A 27,722-nucleotide genomic window follows, 5' to 3' on the forward strand; every position below is an offset into this window, starting at 1 on the left:
AGTTGGTTTTAAAGGAGTTCATTGGTACTAACAATGCTAGATTTGTACTTCATTGATTGGTCAAGTGAAATCGTCACTAGGTAAAATTTCACTTTTGTCAGTCCTATCAACAGGAAATTCTCACTCTTGCCGACATAGAATGTGGGTGGTTTGGCTCCATTCAAAGGTTCAGAAAGCAGGACATACAAGACAGTTCCTCTGTAATGGCTGCTCCAGCTCCATTTTAAAATGGCTCCACTTATGTCAACTTTCACATTTTCCCCTTCTGATCAAGATATTTTTTCAAAAGGATCACAGATTAACCATTGTAGTGGATTTTCTCAATTTCTTCTTGTGTTCACATTGTGATCTCCTGTCACTAGGAATGTTCATTCGTGGTAGTCATATTCATGTAAGAGAGAAATTGGTTTTCTCTGGAGCCTTTAGACCACATTTGCCAAAACTGAGGAAGGCTAGTCATCCATTCCTATGAAATAACAGTTAGCAGAGTTCAGCATAGGCAGTCAAATCATTTTCAGTCTTGTCTCTTAATTGTCCATCTAAGATCCTATGTGGATTAAAAATCAATTCAAAATGTGTGCTACCATTATTCTTGTAGAGTTCTTATAGTATTGTGAAAGATAGTAGATATAAGTTTAATAATAGCAATTATTCTTAAAATTAAAAACAGGACACAAATTCCAAATAGTAGAATAATTCTAAATCATGAGGCTATCCCTTTTAAACAGGTCAAAAGACCAAAAGCTTTCTAGAGGCACTGATAACCAATGGCCTTATTCTCTGATTTTGTGAGATTGTGTTTCAATTTATCCTGAAAAATTTATTCAAGCACACAGGTGGTGACAAAGACATCATCACCTTGCTTTGCTAGAACATAGTCAAAAGAAATACAGTTATGTGAAACAATGTGAGAAAATAAATTTAAAGATATTTCTAGAACAGCCATGGCTTTGGCAATAGATTCAGCAATATCCCCTAAAGTCCTAATGTTTTAGGCAAATTTCTGTCCATTTATTCAATTATGCCAATACCCCACCATTGAAATAAAATTCTCAAGAATCTTCATTATCAGAGACATCACCTGGCAATTCCCATTTTGTTCTGTGATGTAAATTCAAGGGTGATGACCAATCCTAAGTCTCTGATTGACTACGTAATGAAATAGATGTAACCAGTAATCCAACTGTGCAGTAACTTCCCAGTAGATAAGAATTTAAGCAACTCCACCATAGATTTTTCTGCCAAGTACAAGTGAAAATAAATCCTTATGGGACCCAGATAACGGGGTTATGATAATGAAATTTGACTAAAGTAAGGGTTTGAAGGGAGTAGGCACAGTGAAACTGTTGTAGAGCCAGCCAGACATCATAGACCTGTTGAAAGGAGTGCTCCAGTCATTGTGAAGTTCAAGAGAGGTTCCCCTATTGCAGGGATACTTTTATGTAATAGAATTTTAGCTAAAAAAAAAAAAAAGGCAGTAGCCTGTCTACAAGGAGAGCAGATGCATAGTGAACTCATTCAAATAACAGCATTGCTATGAAAATAAGAATACTAATTGAGTTTCTGAATTCCAGGGGGATAAGGTAGAGTGGAAAGTTATTGTTTCACTTTTGTTCACAAAGATATACTTTACCAAATTGTTTTTAAGTCACAGATAGCTTAAGAGAAAAAGTTTCCTTAAATGCAATTCATTGGTATGACCTGAAAGTTATCAGAGACTTGTATTCAAAAGTATTTGTCAGAGTCCTTTCCATGAATTTCTCTAAAGATGAAGCATCAAAGTAAAATAGTAACTGTCTATAAATGACAAAACTTTAAAATGCCCAATTTTAAAGATAGGTGAGTGTTCATCACAAATAAATGGACAAAGAAGCCCAGTGGTTGAGCGTCAGCCCATGAACCAGGAGGTCATGACTGGATTCCCAGTCAGGGTACATGCCCAGGTTTCAGGCTCCATCCCCAGTAGATGGTGTGCAGGAGGCAGCCTGTTGATGTTTCTCTCTCACTGATGCTTCTACCTCTCTATTCCTCTCCCTTCCTCTCTAAAATCAATAAAAATACAGTTTTTCAAAAATTAATTGACAAAAAATTCTGTTATTTCTGTAATATACCCATTATGAGAAGATAACTGCAATTATGACTGATAGCAGGTCATATAAGAATTTAGGAATGTTGAGGCATAAGGTAAGCACATTGGCATATTGGTTATTTAGAATTAAAGTTAATTGAAAAGCAATGAATATAATGCCCAAAAATTTTTGATCCTTTGGGTAAAAAGATATAAAAGCTGACTGCTTTTTGGTCAGTCTCTGAGTATTAATAACATCTCTTGTATGCACAAAATTAAATTGACTTCTCTCCTTTTAATCTGTTTTAAGTCAATTTTACTAATCCAGCCATATTAACTCAAGAGGGGCAAGGAGAAAATTTCCCCCTCCCTGACAGAAATGTTATATAATGTTGGGAAAACATTAATATATTACTAATACTCAGCCATGCAATATAACCTAAGAAGGTGAGTCATCATTTATTTGACAATGCCATGTAATCTAACATATCAAGTAAGCCTAACTGGTTTATTATCTTTCTTCTTATCTTTATCAAGTAAGCCTTACTGGTTTATTATCTTTCTTCTTATCTTTATCAAGTAAGCCTTACTGGTTTATTATCTTTCTTCTATGAGGAGAACGAACAAATCTTTTGGAATGTTCTAGGGAGCTTCTTAAAAATCCCAAAGTTAGCTAAAAGTGAAGAGGACTTAATCTAAAATTTGATTTGGGGAAGTTTGTCAAAAATACAAAAAGGTATGACATTTGGCTAAATAGGGTCACAGATCTTTATGAACCCATACCTAATGATTTACTCAACCCAAGTGACAACAGATTTCAAAGGTGAATACAGGAGATTACACAATTTTTAGCAAAACTTAGGTCCTTTAATATTGAGGAGACTAGGTTTATTCAAATAATCAAAGACTTGATGCTAGAGATACCATGAAGCACAGAAATTATTCTGATAAAACACACCTTTGTTTTTTAGGTAGGCAACTTAAAAGATAACAAAACTTTCCATTTGTTATCAAAAGCAGACTAAAAGTCCAACAAAACTTTAACCTTTCAACAGAGAGAAGACCAATTCTAATTTTGTATCAGTGGACTTTTAATATTTAAATAAATTTATTTCAATCTTAATGAGTTTGGCCTTGCATAAATTCCTTTCCAAAGATTCTTTTTCCATGAACCTCTATAATATTCTTTTTCTTTATACTCAAATTTTATCAAGTTTTGGTTTGTTTGTTTTTGTTTTTGGTGTCTTTTTAGGTCAAAATTATTTTATTTTCCATCAACAAATGTATTTTATTCCTCATAATTCCTTTTACTGAAGCATAAGTTACACTTTCCTTGCACACAAAGATGTTCCTCTTATTATGTCAATATCTTTATATTATTAGTAGAATGCTTAACCTTTAGAAACATCAATTTCTAGTGAAAACTAAGAATTAAGGAATTATAAACTGTCTTTTACATTCTGTAGACTGACAAACATAAATATTTTTTATAATCTCTAAAAGCACGTGCTTTTTTATAAAAAATTTCTTAGGATGGCAAAAAACATGTTTACTAGTAGACCACAATAGCTTTAATTTCTCTGCAAAAGAAAGCAAAAAGTGGATAAATCTATGATTGGTAATTAATGTTTGGAAATTATCTAAATATGCTATAATTTTCTATCATTTAACTTAATTCTACATAGTTTAAAACTGTCTTCAGCAATATTTTCATTATTTTAAATTATCCTGGGGTGATGTTTCTCTTAGAGAAATATTGGTTACAATTCTTTTTATTACATCAGTAGGCTAGATTCCTAAAATCCAACAACACCCATACGCACACACAAATAAAATAAATTCCTTTCTGAAAATATTAAATCAATTTATATTGCCATCAGAAATATCTGGAAACCCACCTACCTAATAAAAGAGTAACATGCTAATTGACCATACCTTTGCGATGCCTACCAGCCAATCAGGAGGGAGTATGCAAATTAACCCAACAAATATGGTGGATTAATTTGCATACATGGGCACCAAGCGGCCGGGGTGACATGGGACACCATGGCGATGACGAAAGTGTTCAGCACCACCCCCGGCTGCTCCGGACCTCTGAGCAGCATAGGAAGGCGGAAAGGTGGCTCCAGGCCAGAGCAGAAAGAAGGCTCTGGCCAGAGCGAAGGCAGTGCCAGCAGCCAGGGAAAGGAAGACCCATTCTGGCACGAATCTTCGTGCATCGGGCTTCTAGTTTCATCATATTTCTGTAAGCACAGATTATTCTAAACCTACAATTTAAGAAGTAAAAATGGTTTTGATTTCTTTGGTTACTATTTTTTTTTTATTTCTTTTTATTTTTTTAGCCTCACTAGAGGATATTTTTTCCATTGATATTTATTTATTTATTTTTATTGTTTAAAGTATTACATATATTAGTACATATATCTCTTTTCCCCCATTGACCTTACCCCAGCTTCCCCTATCCCCTGTCGCATGCCCTCATCCCACCCCCCCACTGTCTTATATGCATTTGTGTGTTTATATGCATGCATACAAGTACTCTGGTTGATCTATTTCCCTCCTTCCCCAACACTCCCCAGTCTTCCCGCTGTAATAATTTAAGAGTCTGTTCGGTGCTTTACTGGCTCTGTATCTATCTTTTTATTCATCAGGTTATAATGTTCTTTATTTTCCATAAGTGACTGAGATCATGAGGTATTTTTCTTTCATTGCCTGGCTTATTTCACTTAACATAATGCTCTCCAGGTCCATCCATGCTGCTGCAAATGGTAAGAATTCCTTCTTTTTTATAGCAGCGTAGTATTCCATTGTGTAGATGTACCATAGTTTTCTAATCCACTCATCTGCTGATGGGCATTTAGGCTGTTTCCAAATCATAGCTATGGTGAATTGTGCTGCTATAAACATAGAGGTGCATATATCCTTTCTGATTGGTGTTTGTAGTTTCTTGGGAATTATTCCTAGAAGTGGGATTCATGGGTCAAATGAGAGCTCCATTTTTAGTTTTTTGAGGAAAGTCAATATTGTTCTCCACAGTGGCTGCACCAGTCTGCATTCCCACCAGCAGTGCACGAGAATTCCTTTTTCTTCGCATCCTCGCCAGCACTTGTCGTTTGTTGATGATTGCTATTCTGACAGGTGTGAGATGGTACCGCATTGTCATTTTGATTTGCATCTCTCGGATAATTAGTGACTTTGAGCATGTTTTCATGTGTCTCTTGGCCTTCATTCTGTCTTATTTAGAAGAGAGTCTATTTAGGTCCGTTGCCCATTTTTTTATTGGATCATTTATCGTCCTTTTATTGAGTTGTGTAAGTTCCCTGTAGATGTTGAAGATAAGACCTTTATCAGTGATAACATTTGCAAATGTGTTCTCCCATGCAGTGGGCTTTCTTGTTATTTGGTTGATGGTTCCTTTGCTGTGCAAAAGCTTTTTATTTTGATGTAGTCTCATTTGTTTATTTTCTCTTTAGCTTCCATTGCCCTAGGAGCAGTATCGGTGAAGAAATTGCTTTGGCATATGTCTGAGATTTCGCTGCCTGTGAATTCCTCTAGTATTTTAATGTTTCCCGTCTTATGTTTAAGTCCTTGATCCATTTTGAGTTTATTTTTGTGTATGGTGTAAGTTGGTGGTCTAGTTTCATTTTTTTGCATGTATCTGTCCAAGTTTCCCAACACCATTTATTGAAGAGACTGTCTTGACTCCATTGTATGTTCATGCCTCCTTTGTCAAATATTAATTGAGCATAGTGGTTTGAGTTGATATCTGGATTCTCTATTCTATTCCATTGGTCAATATGTCTGTTCGTGGGCCATCACCAGACTGTTTTGAGAACAGTGGCTTTGTAATACAGCTTGAAATCTGGTATTGAGATCCCACCTACTTTGTTCTTCTTTCTTAGGATTGCTGTGGCTATTTGGGGTCCTTTTTTAATCCAGATGAATTTTTGGAGAGTTCTTTCTAGGTCTGTGAAATATGCCCTTGGTATTTTAATGGGGAGTGCATTGAATCTATACATTGCTTTGGGTAGTATGGACATTTTAATGATGTTGATTCTACCAATCCATGAACATGGTATGTTCTTCCATCTGTTTACGTCTTCCTCTATCTCTTTTTTCAGTGTCGTGTAGTTTTCCGCATATAGGTCTTTTACCTCCTTAGTTAAGTTTATTCCTAGGTATCTTAATTTTTTCGGTGCGATGGTAAATGGAATTGATGATTTAGTCTCTCTTTCTGTAAGTTCATTATTGGTGTATAGAAATGCCATAGATTTCTTAGCATTAAATTTGTATCCTGCTACATTGCCGAATTCATTTATTAAGTCTATTATTATATTTATGGAGTCTTTCGGGGTTTTTTTTGTACAATATCATGTCATCTACAAATAAGGACAGCTTTACTTCTTCTTTTCCAATTTGGATGCCTTTTATTTCTTCTTCTTGTCTAATTGCAATGGCTAATACTTCCAGTACTATGTCAAACAGGAGTGGTGAGAGTGGGCATCCCTGTCTTGTTCCTGTTCTTAGGGGAAATGGTTTTAGTTTTTGCCCATTGAGTATGATGTTAGCTGTGGGTTTATCATAGATAGCTTTTATTATGTTGAGGTATGATCCTTCTATTCCCACCTTGTTGAGAGGTTTTATCAAGAAAGGGTGTTGGATTTTGTCAAATGCTTTTTCTGGATCAATTGATATGACTTCGTGATTTTTATCTCTCAATTTGTTTATGTGATGTATCATGTTTATTGATTTGCAGATATTGCACCATACTTGCATTCCGGGGATAAATCCTACTTGGTCATGGTTTATGATCTTTCTGATGTAGTGCTGGATATGATTTGCTAGAATTTTGTTGAGGATTTTGGCATCTATGTTCATTAGGGATATTGGCCTGTAATTCTCTTTCATTGTGTTGTCTTTATCTGGTTTTGGTATTAGGGTGATGCTGGCTTCATAGAATGAGCTTGCAAGTGTTGCTTCCTCTTGAATTTTTTGGAATAGTCTGAAGAGGATAGGTTTTAGTTCTTCCTTGAATGCTTGGTGAAACTCCCCTGTGAAGCCATTTGGCCCCAGGCTTTTATTTGCTGGAAGCTTTTTGATGACTGCTTCAATTTCTTTCATAGTTATTGGCCTATTGAGATGTTTAGTTTCTTCCTGCTTGAGTTTTGGAAGGTTATATTTTTCTAGGAATATGTCCATTTCCTCCAGGTTGTCCAATTTGTTGGAATAGAGTTGTTCATAGTATTTTTTAACAATCCTTTGTATTTCGGTGGGGTCTGTAGTTATTTCACCTCTTTCATTTCTGATTTTGTTTATTTGGATCCTCTCTCTTTGCTTCTTGGTGAGCCTGGCTAGAGGTTCATCAATCTTGTTTATCTTTTCAAAGAACCAGCTCTTGGTTTTGTTGATCTTTTGCATTGTTTCTTTGGTCTCAATGTCGTTTATCTCCATTCTGATCTTTATTATTTCCTTCCTTCTGCTTACACTGGGCTTTTCTTGTTGCTCTCTTACTAACACTTTGAGTTGTAGGGTTAGGTAATTTATTACCATTGTTTCTTGTTTTTTGCTGTAGGCTTGTACAGCTATTTACTTCCCTCTCGAGACTGCTTTCGCTGTGTCCCATAGATTTTGGATTGTTGTGTTTTCATTGTCATTTGTTGTCATGATGTTTTTTATTTCTTCCTTGATCTCCCTGGTAACCCAGTCATTGTTTAATAGCATGCTGTTTAGTCTCCATGTGTTTGATTTTTTTGGATTGTTTTTATTGTATTTGATTTCCACTGTGATCTGAGAAGATGCTTGGTATGATTTCTGTCTTCTTGAATTTGAAGAGACTTTGCCTATGACCCAACATATGGTCTATCTTTGAAAATGACCCATGTGCACTTGAGAAGAATGTATATTCTGTGGCTTTGGGGTGAAATGTTCTGAAGATCTCAATTAATTCCATCTGGTCTAGTGAGTCATTTAGGATTGATGTTTCTTTGCTGATTTTTTGTTTAGAGGATTTGTCCAATGGTGATAGTGGGGTATTAAAGTCTCCTACTTTGATTGTATTGCTGCCAATCTCTCCCTTGATATCTTCCAGGAGTTTTTTTTATGTATTTGGGTGCTCCTGTACTGGGTGTGTATATGTATACCAGAGTTATTTCTTCTTGTTGAATTGCTCCCTTTAGTATTATGAAGTGGCCCTCCTTATCTCTTGTTATGTCCTTCACTTTGAGATCTAATTTGTCAAATATAAGTATTGCTACCCCAGCTTTTTTTTTCATTTCTATTCCCCTGAAAAGCCTTTTTCCATCCCTTCACCCTCAGTCTGTGTGCATCTTTTTTTCTAAGGTAGGTTTCTTGTAGACAGCAGATATATGGGTCATGTTTTCTTATCCCATCTGTTACCCTATGTCTTTTGATTGGGGCATTTAATCCATTTACATTTAAAGTTATTATTGATAGGTACTTATTTGTCACCATTTTTATTTTTTACCCCTATGTTCCTTCTTCGCTTCCTATTTCTTTTTTTTTTTACAGCAGACCCTTTAGCATTTCTTGCATTGCTGGTTTGGTGGTAGTTAACTCCCTTAGTCCTTTTTTGTCTGTGAAGCTCCTGATTTCACCTTCAATTTTGATTGATAGCCTTGCTGGGTACAGTATTCTTGGATTCAGACCCTTCCTTTGCATGACTTTGTATATTTCATTCCATTCCCTTCTGGCCTGATGAGTTTCTGTTGAGATATCAGTTGCTAGTCTGATTGGGGTTCCTTTGTAGGTAACTTTCTGTCTCTCTCTGGCCTCTTTTAAGATTCTTACTTTGTCATTGGTGTTTGCCAATTTAATTATAATGTGCCTTGGTTTCGGTCTTTTGGGGTTCATTTTGCTTGGGACTCTGTGAGCTTCTTGGATTTGTGTGAGTTTTTTCTTCCCTATATCAGGGAAGTTTTCTGTCATTATTTCTTCAAACAGGTTTTCTATTCCTTGCTCAGCTTCCTCTCCTTCTCGAACCCCTATTATGTGGATGTTGTTTTGTTTTGTGTTGTCCCAAAGTTCCCTCAGGCTCTCCTCCTGCCTTTTAATTTTTTTTTCTAGAAGCTGCTCTACTTGGGTATTTTTTTCCATCTTGTCTTCTAGCTCACTGATGTGGTCCTCTGCTTCTTCTTGTCTACTCTTGATGCTTTCTATTGAGTTCTTTACAGCAGCAATGTCATTTTTCATTTCTTCTTCTTTCTTCTTCATTTCCTCTTGGTTCTTACTCATAATTTCGAATTTGTCTTTCATTCTTTCAGCCACCTTACGACCATTTCTCTGAATTCTTTCTATGACAGGTTGCTTGCCTCCATTTTGCTTACTTCCTTTTCTGGTGATGCCTGCTTTTCTTTCATATGTGGGCTGTTTCTTTGTCTCCTCATGGTCTCTCTTCTCCGGGTGTCTGGTTATGTAGTTCTTTCTCTCCTGCGTTGATTTAAAGGCACAAAATACAACACAACCAGGTACAATGCACAAGGCACTGAACAGAAATGTATTCATGATATTAATAACCCCATATAAAGGTGACCACCAGAGAAAGGCAAATTAGAGGATAGTAGAGAAAGAAGAGGAAAAAAAAAACAAAGGAGTGCAAAAATGAAATTGGGAAAAGGAAAAACAAAGTAAGAGAGAAGAGAAAGAGAATAAGAAAGAAAAGGGGAACAAACTATAAATATGGGCAGAAAACTCCAATAGAACAGCCACTAATCACAATAAATGCCAGCAACAAGTACCTAGAGATGAATACAAACTACAAACAACAACTAATATCAAGCGAGGCGAGGGAAAACAGAAGCAAAAAACAAAACAAACAAAAAAAAGAATAAGCAAAACAATCTCACAAAGAAGCATAAAAAATCGATACAGTCAACATTCAAGCAAACAACAACAAAAGGACAGAGAGAAAAACAATTTTTTGGATAGTGAAGACAGAGAAGAGAAAGATGTGTATGGACTTGGAGAAAGGGATTGGAAATTAGATATATAAGTAGGGTGAAATTTTAACGGGGTAAAAAGAAAGGATAGGGAAAATCTAAAGCAGGAAAAGTGTAAGAGAAACAGGACAACAAAAGGGCAAATTTAGGAAGAGAGTAATGGCATAAAGGTAGAGTTGAGATAGGGTAAAATGATGCTAAAGTAAAGATGAAAACAGAATGTAGAACACTAATCCCAAAGTAAAATAAAGAGAAAATAAAATGACACTTTAAAAAAAAAAAAAGGTAAAATAGTAGTAGTAATAATATTGATTGAAAATAAAAATGTAATAATTATAAAGGTAAAACCAAGTGAGAAAAAGTGAAAAAAAATAGTTTCTTAAGTAAAAGATGAAAAAAATAAAAAAATAAAAAAATTTAAAATAAAAAAATAAAAATAAAAAAAATGTGCAGTAGTGAAGGTCATTCACTTCCTCTATTTTTCTGTTTGGCATGCCTGTTTCCCAGTCAGGACAGTATTGCAGTTCCCTGTGTTCCACTGCTCCTCATTGTTGTAAGCCAGTCCTGATTTTTAAGCAGGCAGTGTGTCTTATTTTCTTGTATTCCTTTATTTGTGATTACGCAAGAGTTAATTTGTGATTCAGCCCCTGGGTGGCAGTGTTTCTGGATTGACCTCCAGGTCTATAGGTCCTCTCTAGCCTGTCCTTAGATCCTGCTTTCCCTGTGGCACTCAATACCAGTTTGTGGGAGTGGGCTGCCCCAGAGCTGGTTCTCCTGACGGTCACTCTCAGCTCTGATCGCCAGGTTCCAGAAAAACAACTTCCCCCTGCAGTCTCCTAGGGTGTTCACAACTGGGTGATCCTACCGTGTTTCCCCGAAAATAAGACAGTGTCTTATATTAATTTTTGCTCCCAAAGACACGCTAGGTCTTATTTTCAGGGGATATCTTATTTTTCATGAAGAAGAATACGGTACACATTTATTGTTAAATGAAAATAAAGGAAATTTATTACCTGTATACGGTACGGTAGTACGGTAGTTGTCAACACAAACCAGACAAACTGTGAATCCTACAGTATCAAGAATTTACTCATTTATTCAATGACAATCATGTCATCATCTTCTGGAACATCATCATAACAATCCAATTCCTGAATTTCCTGGTGAATTTCTTGTGACTCCATTTCTTTCAGAATCAGTGGACCAAATCTCTCATGTTTAGCAATAGCACTGTCTTTAAATGAGTACTTCTTGTCAAGGTAGCCTGCTTGCAATGCATTTGCAATGCAACTGTCAGTGATTTTCTCCCATGAATTCTTCACCCAGTCACAACTTCTTGCAGTTTAGGTTTCACAAAGTTTCCACGCTGATTTCTCTCCATTCTATTTTCAATGTAGTCATTAATTTCCATGCGCAAATTGTCTTTGAATGGCTTGTTCATTGCAATATCAAGAGTCTGGAGATAGGCCATCATTCCTGCGGGAATCATTATCTGATCTATTTTTCTTTCGTGAAGAAATGTCTTCATGTCTTTAGCGCGGTGAGTGCTGGCTGCAACCCAGACTAGCAGACCTCTTTGGCTCCCTCGCATAACAAGCGGCAGCATTAAATCGACCCTCTTCCTTATAACTGCTTGTGTGGCCCAGGCTTTTTCAGTTTCCAGAATAAAAACCACCAAAACACGTTCAATCTTTTCCTTCTTGCCCTTAGAAATGATTAAAGGTGGGATTTTAGTGCCATCCAGAGGAATTGCCAAAATACAGGAAACACGTGCACTTTCGTAAGCAGTGGAGGGAATGTACGCTAAGGAGGCACCCCGCTGTTCAATTGTTGTTTGAGATGATTGGCCCATAAACACTGCAGTTTCATCCATAGCAATCATGTTGGAAAGATTGTATTTAGAGAAGTCAGCATCATCAATAAAGGACTTGAATGCAAGTGCTCGCTTAATAACTTGAGTATCTTCCAACCTAAACAATGTTGTAGATCTTCTTAAAGACAGTTCACTTCGCTGAAGGAAATTATCCAGCCAGTGTTGTGATGCTTTGAAGTCTTCGGGGGCTATGTCAAACTGTGGTGCCATTGCAAGGGCAAATTCTTGAATCTGAGCCCTATTCACAACCAAAGCCTTTGCTCTCCTGTCAACAACCCATTCACAGATCAGGTCTTCCAGCTCGGAAAATAATGGTTGCCGACCTGATCCACACTTGCGCTTTTTAGCATTTCCCTTGTCCACTTGTTCAATGAGGTTACCATACTCTGCTCGCCATTTTCGGACCAATCGGATACTCAACATCTTCTCTTTGCAGAAAGCAGTAAGATTTTGGCCCCAAGAGTCTTCCACGATTCCTTTCTTGTACTCCACGGAGTAGCTTTTTCTTTTTGCACTCATTTCTAGGGGTAAAAAAAAAAGGAATTGGGGTATCAAGGTGGGGAGGAGGAATCACTCAAAATGACACAGGGGGGATCAGAGGGGGGAATCAAAATGGCACAGGAGAATCAGAGGGGGGATTACCATTTTAGTAACCCCTTTTGATCCTCCTGTGTCATTTTGATTGCCCCCTCTGATCCTCCTGTGTCATTTTAAGTGTTCCCCCTCCCCCCACCCCTGTGCCACTGAACACCTTCACCAGACATCCCCCCTATCCCTTTATCAGACATTTACCCCCTGGGGCCTGCCTGGGGACTGTCACTGGGCTTGCTGGGGCCTGGATCTGGGCTGGAGCAGGGTCTGCCACTGACTGAGAACCTTCAGTCATCATGAAGGCGGCTGCGAGCATCAGGTAGTGTCACCAGAGATAGACCAGCACTCACCACCTTCGCCGCGTCCTGTCCGCTCTAATCCTGCTGTTCTTCTACATGCATCTGCGAAAGTCTCCTCCTCTCTCCTGCCCCGCGCTCACTGCTCACTCCGACCTCCGCTCCGCCTCCACACAGCAGTGACGTCACGACTCCGCGTAACGTCACTGGTTGCTAGACGCCAGTCGGGGCGGCCCTAGCGACCAGTTTACGGTAAATTAATTTTCATTCTGAGACAGAGCCTGGGGGCCCTTATTTTCGGGGGATGCCTTATATTTCACTCAGAAGGAAACCTGTAAGCAGGTCTTATTTTCGGAGGATGTCTTATTTTCGGGGAACACGGTATGTATTGGGCTTAGTAATCAGAAGCAAAGATTTAAAGAGGAAATCGCAAGTGTGTGAACTCCGGGGCTGCACGCAAGTCTGCACAGTCCTTTTTTTCCCCTTATGTCCAAGCAGCCAGCACACTGTTAAAATTTCTAGGCTGTCCCACGCCAGATGAAAATGGGTTGCTTTTTAGAGATCCCCTTTGTTAGCAGCTCTGAGGACCCCCTTCCACATTCACTGATCATGCCAACCCCAACAGCCACAGATTCTTCTAGGAACAGACTTCCCCCAGTCCTCCAGCTCCCACAGTGCGCGTGTTTCTCTGTCCCATCGGGACCAGAGACCTCACCTTATCCTGAAATCTGACCCCTCCGTGGTGGAGTGTAGAAATCTGACCCCTCCTCTGAATCTGCGTTTTTGTGCCAATTGGGGACTGGTGTTCTGGGTTTTGCAGCTGTTCGATGGGTGCTGTAGTTGCAGATTTTCAGGCTTCTGATAACATCCACTTTCCCCTTCAAGATGGCACGGTCTCTGCGTCCAAGCTGGTGGCTCCAGCAGGGGACCCAGCAGCAGTGGGGGCTGCCCGGTCAGGGTAGCCCTGTCCAGCAGTCCCCCACCTTCTCCTGGAGTATAGCTGTCCCTTAACTCACCAACAAACACTCCCCGTGCGACCCTCAGCTGCTCTTTCTATCTGTTCCGGGACAAGGCTTGGGACACGTCTGTCTATTCCACCGCCATTTTTTTTTTTTTTTTTTTTTTTTTTGGTTACTACTATTAAGTACAATGTCTTTTCAATGTTGCAAAGGTCTTTATATAGGACATTGAACTTAAGTCTGACATTATAACAAGTTGTTTTCTAAAATTTTTCACTAATTTTAATTTGTGGTGTTCAAGACATTAAAAATTTTTAAATTTTTAGGTAGTCAAACTCATCATTTTCTTTTGCAAGTTTTTCCTCTAAGATAGTTAATTCTACTCTCTTCTTGTTTCTTTTTTTATTGATCTTAAACATGCCAATAATTTATTCATGTATGTACATAATATATATGCAACATGTTACATATATATTACACATATGTATTGTATATGTGTGTGCATACATATTGTGATGCAGCAGTACAATTATATTTTTTATTTATCATTAGTCAATTTTTCTAGCATCATTTTTTAACTTATCCATACTGTCCTCATTCATTTATGATACTCCATTCTTTCCATATGTATTTGCATTATATATGTACAGATGATAGATGACAGATAGATGATAGATAGATGATAGATAGATAGATAGATAGATAGATGAAAGTCTTTGTCAGGGCTAGATAGTTTCTAGATATAACTACTGGAATGTGCTGTCAATAGAGTCTTGTGAATAGCTCTTTAAACTCAACTTGTAGTTCCCACTGAGGAAAGAAACAAAATAATTTCATATTCTTTACTCTACCCCACTCCTGCCCCATATCCTTTATGCAGAAAAATTTAAGTAATCTGAAGTGTACCCTATAGACTACTTGTAAAACAGGGAAAAAAGCCACCATAAAATTAAATTGACAATAGTGGAACCACTAGCAATGTCCTACCACTGGTCAGAACAGTGGCAATTTTTGAAATATATAAAGCAGATAGGAGCAGAATGACTAAGTCCAGAAATCAGGAGAAACATGGTAGATCTGAGTGCACTAACACAGAGAGAGTTCTGTATCATGTTATTCACTGTTAAGTCAAAATAAAAGAAAGAAAATAAAGGTGTAGCCCAGCTGACATGTCTCAGTGGTTGAGTATTGACCTATGAACTAGAAGGTCATTGTTCAATTCCGGGTCAGGGCACATGCCCAAGTTGCAGGCTCGATCCCCAGTGTGGGGCGTGACGGAGGCAGCTGATCAATGATTCTCTCTCATCATTGATGTTTTTGTGTCTCCCTCCCTCTCCCTTCCTCTCTGAAATCAATAAAATATATTTAGAAAAAGAAAGGTATAGAAGAATTTACACAACCAAAGCCATATATTACATTCACAAGAAACCTATAAACCTTAGCTAAGCATGTAATAAGACTCACCAAAACAAAACAAAACAAAAACTCACTCAATAAAACTTGAACTAAATATAAAATCAGAGGCAGGTACAAAAAGGGTAACATGCTAATTAGACCAGATAGACGGGACATCTTCCGGACATCCTTCTGGACAAAGCCATGGTGGCAGGGGCCAAGGTAGAGGCAGTTAGGGGCGGTCAGGTCAGCAGGGGAGAACAGTTAGGGGCAATCAGGCTGGCAGGGGAGCAGTTAGGGCAGCCGTGGGCAAACTACGGCCCATGGGCCAGATCCGGCTGTTCTATCCAGTTCTCTTGCTCTCCCCTCTGCTCATTTACTTTGAATTTATATTAGTTCACACAAACACTCCATCCATGCTTTTGTTCCGGCCCTCCGGTCCAGTTTAAGAACCCATTGTGGCCCTCGAGTCAAAAAGTTTGCCCACCCCTGAGTTAGGGGCATCAGGCTGGCAGGGGAGTGGTTAGGGGAGATCAGATAGGCAGGCAGGTGAGCGGTTAGGAGCCAGCGGTCCTGGATTGTGAGAGGAATGTCCAATGCCAGCAGTTGGACATCCTCTGAGGAGTCCCAGATTGGAGAGGGTTCAGGCCGGACTGAGAGACACCCCCCCTCCCCCGTTCACCAATTTCATGCACTGGGCCTCTAGTTAACACATAAGCAACCACCTGCCTATACACACATACATACATACAGACATAACACATCAGACAAATGGTTAACAGCCTAGAGCAGCCGTGGGCAAACTACGGCCCGCAGGCAGGATCCGGCTGTTCTATCCGGTTCTCTTGCTCTCCCCTACGCTCCTTTACTTTGAATTTATATTAGTTCACACAAACACTCCATCCATGCTTTTGTTCCGGCCCTCTGGTCCAGATTAAGAACCCATTGTGGCCCTCGAGTCAAAAAGTTTGCCCACCCCTGGCCTAGAGTCTAAATTTCTGAAATAGGGAGAGCTTCTACATGGATGCTCTAGGATATTTAAAACCTGCAGAACACGAACAGGCTCTATATAACTTCTAGGGGAAGTTATACCATTGCCACCTGGAAACCCCCTCTTCTCCCTTAAACAATCCCTGGAAATTGGGTCATAGGAAGAAGGACTCCACAAATCAAAATCTGAATTAATTAACAAGTGAAGGGGATCTTTACTTGGATTCTGAAATCTACTCCACTCACCTAACTGCATCTTACACTCAGATGAGTGTATGCGTGTGTGTAGATAGGTAGGTAGGTAGGTAATAGATATATATATATATATGCAGATGGAGATATGAAGTGAAAGACAACATATTTTCAACATAAATAACAAGGGGAAAGATATATTTGCAACTTCAATATTTAAAGTGTACCTAAAAATCAATGAGAAAAAAAATTAAAACCTAATGGCAAAGAATCTCAGCATACTATCCACAGAGGAAAAAGACAATAATGGCCAATAAACAAAAAAAAAAATAGTCATGCTCAGCCTTACCAACAATCAGGAAATGAACATTAAAACAATGAGATGCCGTTTTCCACCACTGGATTGATATAAAGGTATAATAAATAGTGTTGGTGAGAGTAAAGAGAAACTGGCATTCTTATATAATGTTGATGACCAAATACATTAGTTCAACAATTTAGGAAGCGATATATATCTCCAAATGTACTTTTCAAAGCAAGATGCTTATGTTAATCTCTGTGCTGCATAAAAGAACAAGAAAGAGTCTAGAAAAATTAGACAAGATAATGCTAATAGTGGTAAATTTGGGGCAAGAAAAAAAATGAGGGACAGTATGGAGAAGGGGTAGTCTATATTTTTATCTAATAAATACTTTTGTGTTAATTTTTATGAACATGTATTCATGTATTGAATGGGTTATTTAAATACATTTCTATAAAAATATAAATTAAAGCAGTCAAGATTGCTTGGCTTCAGTCTTATTGAATCATCAACTTTATAATCAGTAAAATTAGCATTAATAAAATGTTTTAATGAAATAAACACCTCTTTTCAACTTCATCTAGTAAAAAGGAATATTTATGACAACATCTAAACTTGGGTTTAAGAAACTAAAAATTGGGTCATAAACTTTTTTGCTCCTTAATTTTATTTATTTTTGTCATCAAAATCAACCTCAGGCAGCTGAGCAGTCGTAATAAATGGTTACATAGAACCTTCAAATCACATAGATTTGCTATAAATCTGTCATCGTCGTTCCTGTTGTCCACTATGATTTTGGTTGCCCTCATTCTAGCCACTTACAAGACTGCCCTTTCACACCCACTTAAAATGAGGTATGGCCATAAAGTCTGCTATGGCCACAGAAGTAATCAAGGAAGTTTTTAAGATCCAACGTATGTTTACCACAGCTCCTTCTTTCTTCTGGCCACAAGAATGAGTGACAGTCCAAGTGGTAACTATCGGCTGGTATCCTTGAGTGAGGATGGATGGCATGGAGCAAATCTCCCAGGTAACCTAAGATAAACTCGTATGAGTGACACATACCTGGGCTTTTTAATCCAGGGAGATTTGAGGGTTGTTTATTCCTGCAGCAAAATCTAGTGTAGCCTGACTGATATAAAAGTCTTAAGATTCATCAATTTTAGCAAATTGAAACAAACTTTAAAATTGTCATATTTCATAATTTGAGAAGCAGTAGGATACAACCCAGGGCAACCAAAATACAAGGAATCTCAATTAGTATAATTATATAGTCACTACAGTAATGTTAGACGTCCTTGCAAAGGAGTCAAGCTGTGCTATCATCAGTGTCTGAACTGACAAAGGCATTGCTGAGGGTCTTGAGAAGGAGCTCCGAAAGAAGAAAGTTCTTGAAACTCCTTATGAATTTGTTCTTGCACATACTTTTCTGTTTTCCCCTGCCTTTTCCTCACTAATCCCTACTAGCTTATATCTAACATAAAAACTTAGACTCAGGCCCTGACCGGTTTGGCTCAGTGAATAGAGTGTCAGCCTGCAGACTGAAGGGTCCCAGGTTCAATTCCAGTCAAGGGCATGTACCTTGGTTGCGGACACATCCCCAGTAGGGGTGTGCAGGAGGCAGCTGATCAATGTTTCCCTCTCATAGATGTTTCTAAGTCTCTATCCCTCTCCCTTCCTCTCTGTAAAAAATCAATAAAGTATATTTTAAAAAAAACATACAAAAAAAACTTAGACACAGCTCTTTGGAGGGAAGGCAATCTTGTTTCAATTTGATTTATTATCATCCTCACCACAGCCTAACCTGAATCAGACTTCAGAGCACCTAATACCAACCAGACTTTAGCCCATTCTGTGTTTCACTTTGGCTTTGCTCATCAAATGTCCCACTGGAGTGTGTATTTGGCCTACACAACGGGCTAGGTCAATGAATATGGTAGATGTCTGAAGGGTTTTTAAGAGGCTGGGAGCCTAACAAGTTCCACAGTCTTGAGCTCTGGGCCCCATCAATTCCCAGAGATTACCACCAATTTACCCTTTGTTGAGAGCTAAAATTTTGTTCTTTAAGCATGCATTTATTAAATCAATTTTTAAACATTATAAAATGAAATAAAACCTGACACTCAAAAAAATATTACTTCTTTTAGAGGGGAAAATTGATAGCATTTACTCTGTGAATTTGATTACCCAGCTATGGAAAGTTAAATTAATAAAATCTAAAATGTTGCTCTCAACCGCTTCCACCCACTTCAAGAATAAAATGTAATGTACTTCAAACAGTGTGACCCATGTAACTCACAAAGGGTCATATTGCAATTTGCATGAAATAACTGTTAAAGCTTCCTCCAGCACAACCACATTTAGTAGTCACAATGTCCAACCCTCTCTATATGCTCAGCTACTGACTTCTGTAGTCTGCATATATTCATTGTTAAATAACTGGAAAGTCCAACTCAAAATTAACTTTCTGATATGATCTTCCTTCTTTGGATCATATTATAATTTCCTTCTTTTATGACCTACTATTTGGGTCTTCATTTAATCACAATTTCATTTTTTAAAAAGTCACATTCTTTTTCACAATTTAATAAATCAAGGGAAAAGATGATGAATGCATTTGGTTATCTATATAATAAAATACTAAATCCACATACTAGTGATAAATATATCCTATCTAATAAAAGGGTAATATGCAAATTAACCATCACTCTGTCACAAATATGGCAGTGCCCAGTCCTCTCAGGCCTGCTGGAGTCCCCCAATCCCAGGGCGGGGGGCGGGGGAGAGCAGCAACTGAGAACGGGCAGCATGAGCAGCCCGGCGGAATGCTTGCTTCGTCGCCTGGCCGCGAATGGGCCTCTGGGCCACAGAGAGCCTCTGGGCAGCGGGCACGGAGTGGCCAGGCCCCACAGAGAGCTACTGGTGCACGGATTCATGTGCAGGGCTACTAGTCTATATATATAAAAGCCTAAGTGACCATCGCAACCAAACGGATGACTGAACAGGCTGTGTGGGGTGACTAGGCCAGCAGGGGAGTTAGTGAGAGGCAACCAAATGACTGAGCAGCAGGCTGCGTGGGGTGACCAGGCCGGCAGGGGTGTTAGTGAGGGACGACCAAACGACTGAGAAGTAGGCTGTGTGGGGTGACCAGGCTGGCAGGGGGGTTAGTGAGGGGCAACCAAATGACTGAGCAGCAGGCTGCATGGGGCGACCAGGCCAGCAGGGGGGGCAGTAAGGGGCGACCAGGCCAGTGGGGGGGGGGGAGCAGTTAGGGGCAACCAGGCCAGCAGGGGGGCAGTTGGCGTGACTAGGCCAGCAACAGGGGCAGTTGGGGGTGACTAGGCCAGCAGGGGGGGCAGTTAGGGGTGATCAGGCAGGCAGGTGAGGAGTTAGGAGCCAGTGGTCCTTATTGTGAGAGGGATGTCTGACTGACAATCGGGCCTAAGACATCCCCCGAGGGGTCCTGGATTGAAGAGAGTGCAGGCTGGGCTGAGGGGACCACCCCCCGCCCCCCCCATGCACAAATTTCGTGCACCAGTCCTCTAGTAGCCTTTATAAGAAACAATTCATTATTTTATCAGAAGACTTCAACCACCTATATATTGATAAATTTTCTATCAATAATAATTTTCTCAGGGTCCCTATGTGCGCATGCACCAAAAATTGGAGTCACTGGCTCTTAGTGTGAATGCACTGGGAATCAGGGATCCCAGGCTATTGATGAATTTTCTATCAATAATAATTTTCTCTTTAATGGTGTTTCTACTCAACAAATTTAATAATAATTTGTTGCTGATTAGACTTGAGACTGTGAAGGAATGAAGAAAAATATAACTGGGAACATGTTCTTCACTCTCAAAAGGTAGACTAATTTGTAATAACTATAATACAAAGCAAAATGTGGCAAACTTTCCTTGTACAGATGTAAACTAAGTATAATGAAAGCACAGAGCAAAAGATTAATTCCAACTAATGAAATACGGTAAGGAGCCAGTAGATGTTGAAAGGGATGTAGTAGAGTGTAAAGGCCTGAGCTTTAAGGTCAAAGGACCACAGTTCAAATTTCAGAGATGTCATTTACTAACTGCATGATTGCAGGCAAATTAACATGTCTAGGCCTTTCTCCCTCATCTTTAAAACCAGTAAAATAAAATAAAAAACAACAACACAGCACTTCGCACCAAAACAATGCTATAAGCATTTAACACAGATTAATTCATTTAATTCTCATAACAAATCTGTGTGTCTGCTAATAGGATCCTCATTTTACCAATGAGGAAACTGAGGTACAAAGAGGTTAGTGGCCTACCTGAGATGCACACTGATGTGTCACAAGCTGGGATTGGATGTCAAGCAGTCAGGCTCCAAGTCTCACCACTATTCTGTTTTCATAAAGTGAGAGTACTCTACACCTACATTTTAGACACATTTACATATGAGGAAACTGGCTAAGATAAGTTATGAAAATACAGTTGTGTGGCAATGTTACAATGGACAAGAGCGCGACACAAAGAGAGGGTGACTGTTTAGAGATTTTTTTCCCGATAAAGTTGTGATAAAGGTGAAAAGGAGGGAGGGATTTGAGAAGTAGGAGGGCTGAAAAAGGGAAATTTTAGAGAAAAGTACGAAGAAATTTTAAAAGGTATATATGAAGAAACCAGGGCTCTAAGAGGGGTCAGCAAACTACAGACACGTGACAAATCTGGCCCACCACCTATGTACGTAAGAAAAGTTCTGTGGGCCCTAACTGGTTTGGCTCAGTGGATAGAGCGTCAGCCTGCAGACTGAAGGGTCCCAGGTTCAATTCCGGTCAAGGGCATGTACCTTGGTTGCAGGCACATCCCTAGTAGGGAGTGTGCAGGAGGCAGCTGATCGATGTTTCTCTCTCATCGATGTTTCTAACTCTCTATCCCTTTTCCTCTCCATTCCTCTCTGTAAGAAATCAATAAAATATATATTTAATAAAAAGGGAAAGAAAAGTTCTATGGAAACACAGCCACACTCAATTGTTTACATATTCTCCGTGGCTGCTTTTGCTCAACAACAGTAGAATTGAGAGGTTACAATGGAACCTATCTAGCACACAAAGCCAAAATTATTTACTATTTGGCCTCTTAAAAACTTTAGCAAATAGCCCTAACTGGTTTGCCTCAGTGGATAGAGCGTCGGCCAGCAGACTGAAGGGTCCCAGGTTCAATTCCGGTCATGGGCATGTACCTTGGTTGCAGGCACATCCCCAGTAGGAGGTGTGCAGGAGGCAGCTGATCGATGTTTCTCTCTCATCAACGTTTCTAACTCTCTATCTCTCTTTCTTCCTCTCTGTAAAAAAATCAATAAAATATATTTAAAAAAAAAAACTTTAGCAAATAAGGCCTGCCCAATAAAAATTTCTGTGATCATGGAAATGTTCTCTATTCCCACGCTTAATAGGGTAGCCACAAGCTACAGATGGCTGGCTAAATGTAAATTTAAATTAATTAAAAGTAAATACAATTTGAAATTTAGCTCCTCAATCACACTAGCCACCTTCCAAGTGTTCAATAGCCACATTTGACTAATGTGACTGCAGAACTGAATTTTAATTTTATTTAATTCTCACTGAATTAAACTTTAATTTCAATAGCCACATTGGATACCGGCTACCATACTGGACAGTGAGTACAGTTTAAGGAATTTCAAAGACACAAAGGTGGTCTACAGAGTCAAATACTAAAGAGAGATGAATTAAGTTAAGGACTCAAGTCAATCCATTGAGTTAAGCAACAAATAGGTATCGATGGTCTTTGGGAGAGCAATTTGGACAGAGCAATGAGGATGGGCCCACCTTGCAGTGGATGCAGAAGTATAAGGGAGAGGAGGACCTGGAGTATGGACAACATGGCCAAGAAGTTAGGATAGACAGAGAAGGAGGAGCCCTCGCCAGTGTGGCTCAGTTGGTTGGAGGCAGTCCCATGCAACAAAAGGTCACCAATTCAATTCTGCCCAGGATTTTGGCTTGATCCCCAAATAAAGGGCATGCCAATAGATGTTTCTCTCTCACATAGATCTTTTTCTTTCTCCATCTCCCTCTGTTTCTAAAATCAATAAAAACAATATTTTTAAAAAGGAAGAAAGAGAAGGAAGATGCTCTGATTTCTCTTTAGTGTGTACAAATCTATCAACTGTTGTATTAAAAGGATGAAAAGTGTAGGTAGCTAAAGGGAGAGGGATGGTAAATTAATGAGAATATTATTTGTTTTTTCAATGGCAATGACAATTGAGACAAGTGCAAAAGTAAGGCAAAGTTCAGGTTCTGTTTTGGAAGTCCAGGTTCATGAGCGCTGCTGAAATAAGAGATGTGTGTTTGGGTTCGGAGCATAACATGAGCTAAGGCACGAAAGACCAGTGCAAGCCTTGTCTTCAAAACCTTGAACGCCTTGTGAAGGGCAGGCAGGCCATGAAAGGATTTTGAGCAGGGGAATGTCTTGCTCAGACATGGATTTCAGGTCAGACTTGAGAGGCATCTCAGAGGCAAATGAGGAAATGGAATCAGTGAGGAACTATTGAGAAGCCTAGGACGTCACGGTAAGTGAGGAAATGGTGGGGAGGGAGGACTGTTGCAGAAACAAATCAAAAGAAACTAGAAGTAGGAGGAAGGATGCTATCAAAGAAAATGGAGGGTTTTTTTTTCATCTCTGAGTGCCAAATATATGTTCTCTTTAAGGGAAATTTCAAATAAGAAAAAAAAAATAGTTGTTAAGTAGGAGAGATAGCTAACATTTTTTAATCACCAATAATGTGCCAGATTCTGAGTTTGATAATTTACATACATCAAATCATTCAATTTACACACCATCCCTTGAGGAAAACAATGTTACTCCCATTTTACATATAAGAAATGAAGCTCAGCGTAGTCAAGTAACTTCCCGGAATTATACAACTAACACATGGCAGACTGGAACCTAGTGCTTTCTAACTCCAATAGAAATGTAATGAATCTCTGATTTTATATGACTGTGGGCTTCTTTGAGTAATTCTTGTACTTTCACTAGACACTATATCCTGTGGCCAGAGACCATGAGCTACCTCATTAATGGTGCACAACAGATGCTCAATAATTATTTTTAAATAGATGTCTTTGGGTGTGAATGAATGTGAATGGAAGTAGTACTCTTCTGACACATTAACACAAATAAGAAAAAGAGTCTCATGAGGTAAATGCTCAGCAGAAACAATGACTAGCTCAAAAGACTACTATTGCCCACAAACAGAGAAGGCTTTAAGCATTTTTTTAAGAGGGCATCATATTGCTTTAGTCACACAGTGACATCCCATCTAAATGAGATACTTGGCCTTGAGCAGTATCAACTGACTGTTCCAGGAAACCCTCCAAATTGGGTAATTGCTTACTTGGGCAGCATAATAACCTTATGGTAATTTAACCACTAGGGATATTGTTTTTGAAAAAGTACTTGGAAAGCACATGTCTCTATAGGACAATTATTTTAACAGAGAAACCTAACACAAAGAGAGAGACTTCTGTAGCCCTATTGATCCTGCATCCATGAGTACACACACTCAGAACCCGGCCCATGCCACCAGCTCGGGCCACAGATTGCCCCATCTCGACATGAAAGGACAGCCCAGACATCTGCACCGGGGCCAGATCATCTCGGATTAAAACTGCGTCAACTGCCAATGGTGAGACATGCAGCCAACAGGAAAAAGAATGGAAACAAAGGCTTTCAAGAAATCAATACCTGTTATCTGAACTGGATTCACTGTCAATGAAAAGAAAAGGCATAAATGAATCATCTTAAAGAGCCTCTGGCTGTGAGTCACGCTTGACAGTTAAATTCAAAGCAGAAGGTGAGGACACCCTTTTACCTTGTTTTATTTTTATTCTAGAGAGAATGCAGGAAACAGAGAATTGAAGAAAAATGAAATAAGACTTGGTTTATTATAAGAAAAGAAAAAGATAAAATTGTAATTAAATTCATATTAAAGGTCAATGTAAAAGATAAGATCAAAATACCTTTAAATTTCAAAGCATGAATTTATTAAAATTTAAATATAATCCTAAATGCATATAAACTTAAAAGTACATTTTCAAGGAAAGTAAACTTCATTAGATAGCCCTTTTCAAGAGAGCACTTAACACACTCTTAGGGGCAGCAGTCCTCAAGAACAAATTCAAAAACAAGACATGATAAGGAAACAAACTCCAAATCAGGGCAGATTCTCAGAAAACCCCACCTACAGACCAGGAGCCCACAGAGGCCCAAGAAGATAACCCTGCAAACCTCAAAGCAGAGTACCAGGAGCGGGCAGAGAGAAGGCACACTCTCCATTGTCAACTGGTATTTGTTGGAGAGAAGAGAAGATGCATGTCTGTCAGCACTTAATACTGATGATAGTAATAATGAAGTGATAGAGAAAGAACAAAAATGAAAGGGCGATGGGGAGAGAGGAGAAGAGATTGCAGCCCAGCACCATGCATGGAGGAGGAAGCCAATTTTCTGACATGGTGTTATCTCACTCTGGTCAAGGAGAAAAGGAAAGAAGAGAGGGGAGAAATATGTCAAGATTGAAACTAACGTGCTCTAAACCTTAGGACTTTAGGACTGCCTGTTTTTCTGTTTCCACATTACATCTTTGCCTTAGCTGCCCTTTTATTTCTCTTTAAGGCTCTAACTCATGCATTATGGCACACTTCTATTCTGATGAAACTCCTCTGCAACTGACAGTCCCAGAAGGCCAACACCCCATTCATTAACTCATTCTGCACAACACAGCTCATGTCCACAGAGAGGTGTTTAATACAAGCTCTTATTAAAGAGGAGGAACACAATCAATCATTTTAGAATATCAAAGAAGAAATTGTTCTTCCCATTGAGCCTTTTAAATTCTTCAGAGATTATTTCTATAAAGACTATGTAATTGGGGAAAATACAAAGGGAGCATCAATTTTGTTTTATTGCTTAAATAAAAAGGTCTGAAGCAAATATGACACAATTTTGAGGTTTTACAGAGCCTAGTATTCAGTGTCCACTAAATTATTACCTTTATTTTTCTCTAAATATTTCCTAAGGAAAAAGGCTGTGGGACCTTATGCACAATATTTATTAATCTTTTCTGAGAAAAAATTTGACAATGTACATCAGAAAGTATATAAATTCTCTTTGACTCAGAAATCTAACAATTCTTCAGTAGGAAGGAAGAAAAGAAAGAGAGAGGAAGAGACAAATAGACAGTGAGAGAGAAATCTTTGGAATTCTGAACAAAGATGCAAGTGTATCATCTGCCTGTTCACAATAGCAAAAAAAGAGAAACCACTTAAATATCAACATAATGGGATTGTGAAATAATTTTACATTTACCAAACAATAAGTTAAAATATTCTGCATACATTGAAAATCATGAAATAGAATAGCAGCCGTGGGCAAACTACGGCCCACGGGCCGGATCCGGCCGTTCGGCTGTTCTATCTGGCCCGCGGAGCCGAAAGAGCGGAGGGTTCTCTTGCTCTCCCCTCCGCTCCTTTACTTTGAATTTATATTAGTTCACACAAACACTCCATCCATGCTTTTGATCCGGCCCTCCGGTCCAGTTTAAGAACCCATTGTGGCCCTCGAGTCAAAAAGTTTGCCCACCCCTGGAATAGAGGAATGAAAAAATCACAACGTACTATAACTGAAAAAAGGAGATATCAAGTAGTATGGGTAATATAATTATATTTTTTGTAAGAAGAAAAATAGAGCCCAGACTGACAAACATGCACAGATTATAGTTTTTAAAAAGGCAAACATGTACACATGCAAAAATATGAGTGCATACAAAAAATGGTAAATCTGAACAAGGGTTGTAGTCTAGTGAACTGTATTGCCAATATCAAGTTTGGTTTTGATAAGGTCCTATGGTTATGTAAGATGTTACCCTTGGGGGAAGCTGAGTGATCAGTACAAAGGACCTCTCTGTACTACTTTTGCAACTTCTTGTGAGTCTTTAATTATTCCAAAATAAAAATTTTAAAAGAAAGAAATGAAAGATTGAAGGGAAATATACTGAGATACATACTGGGAATATATTTAGATATTGAACTACAGCTGATTTTTCCATCTATTTTGGCTTTTCTAAGTTTAAATAAAATGTAAAGTAATACTTCTTTGTGAAACAAAACATAAACCTAAATTTTAATCAGAATTATTTTTGAATAAAGAAATATCAATGAAAAGTAATTAGTCAAGCCCTAACCGGTTTGGCTCAGTGGATAGAGCGTCGGCCTGCGGACTGAAGGGTCCCAGGTTCAATACCAGTCAAGGGCATGTATCTTGGTTGCGGGCACATCCCCAGTGGGGGGTGTACAGGAGGCAGCTGATCAATGTTTCTCTCTCATCCGATGTTTCTAACTCTCTATCCTTCTCCCTTCCTCTCTGTAAAAAATCAATAAAATATATTTTTTTAAAAAGTAATTAGTCAAACCTAGGTCTCAAACCTTATCTTTATAAAACCTCTGCTCTTTTCATTAAAATACACTATATCTTTCATCTGACTTCCAACCTTCACCTCTCACCAAAACAGCCTGACACACAGATACAAACATAACATAGACATACCTACAAAGATAAACCTAACATAACTAACTAGATATTATTAAGCATAAATTAAAATGTTAAGGAAAGTAGACAAAAAAAATGTATTATGCCTTTTTTCCTCAAAATAATATGAGAACAATGTCACAAACTACATCTTTGTTCTCTTAGCCAACTCCCCCACTATCTACATGTTCGTAAATAAACAATTTTCCATTAATATTCAATAATTTGAAACTTGAATACAGTGAAGCCTGCTCAAATATCCAAAAGTTCATTATCTAGCTAATATTAACCAAGCCCATCAGTTCCTTTTATTCTCTTTTTGTTTCTTACTTGTCTTTTCCTCAACTAAGAGAAAAATGAGAGGCTACACAAAGGGATAAAATTAAATTCACGGAGTCTTTTTACTAGTATCTGTTAAAGAATTCATTAGTTAGAGAACGACTGCTATTCACCAACTAAATGGTCCATACCACTCATGATTACTCTTCTTTTATTAAGCAGGCAGATGAAAACTATGTTATTACA

General features: G+C 38.6%; 1 protein-coding gene across 1 annotated transcript in view; it reads right to left on the reverse strand.

The window, feature by feature from the left end:
• The window catches only part of ACSS3 (acyl-CoA synthetase short chain family member 3), a 195,958-nt gene that overhangs the window by 155,223 nt on the left and 13,013 nt on the right, over positions 1-27,722 (reverse strand). The window lies entirely within an intron of this gene.

Source organism: Plecotus auritus (assembly GCF_963455305.1).
Source record: "Plecotus auritus genome assembly, chromosome: 3".
Classification (NCBI taxonomy): Eukaryota; Metazoa; Chordata; class Mammalia; order Chiroptera; family Vespertilionidae; genus Plecotus; species Plecotus auritus.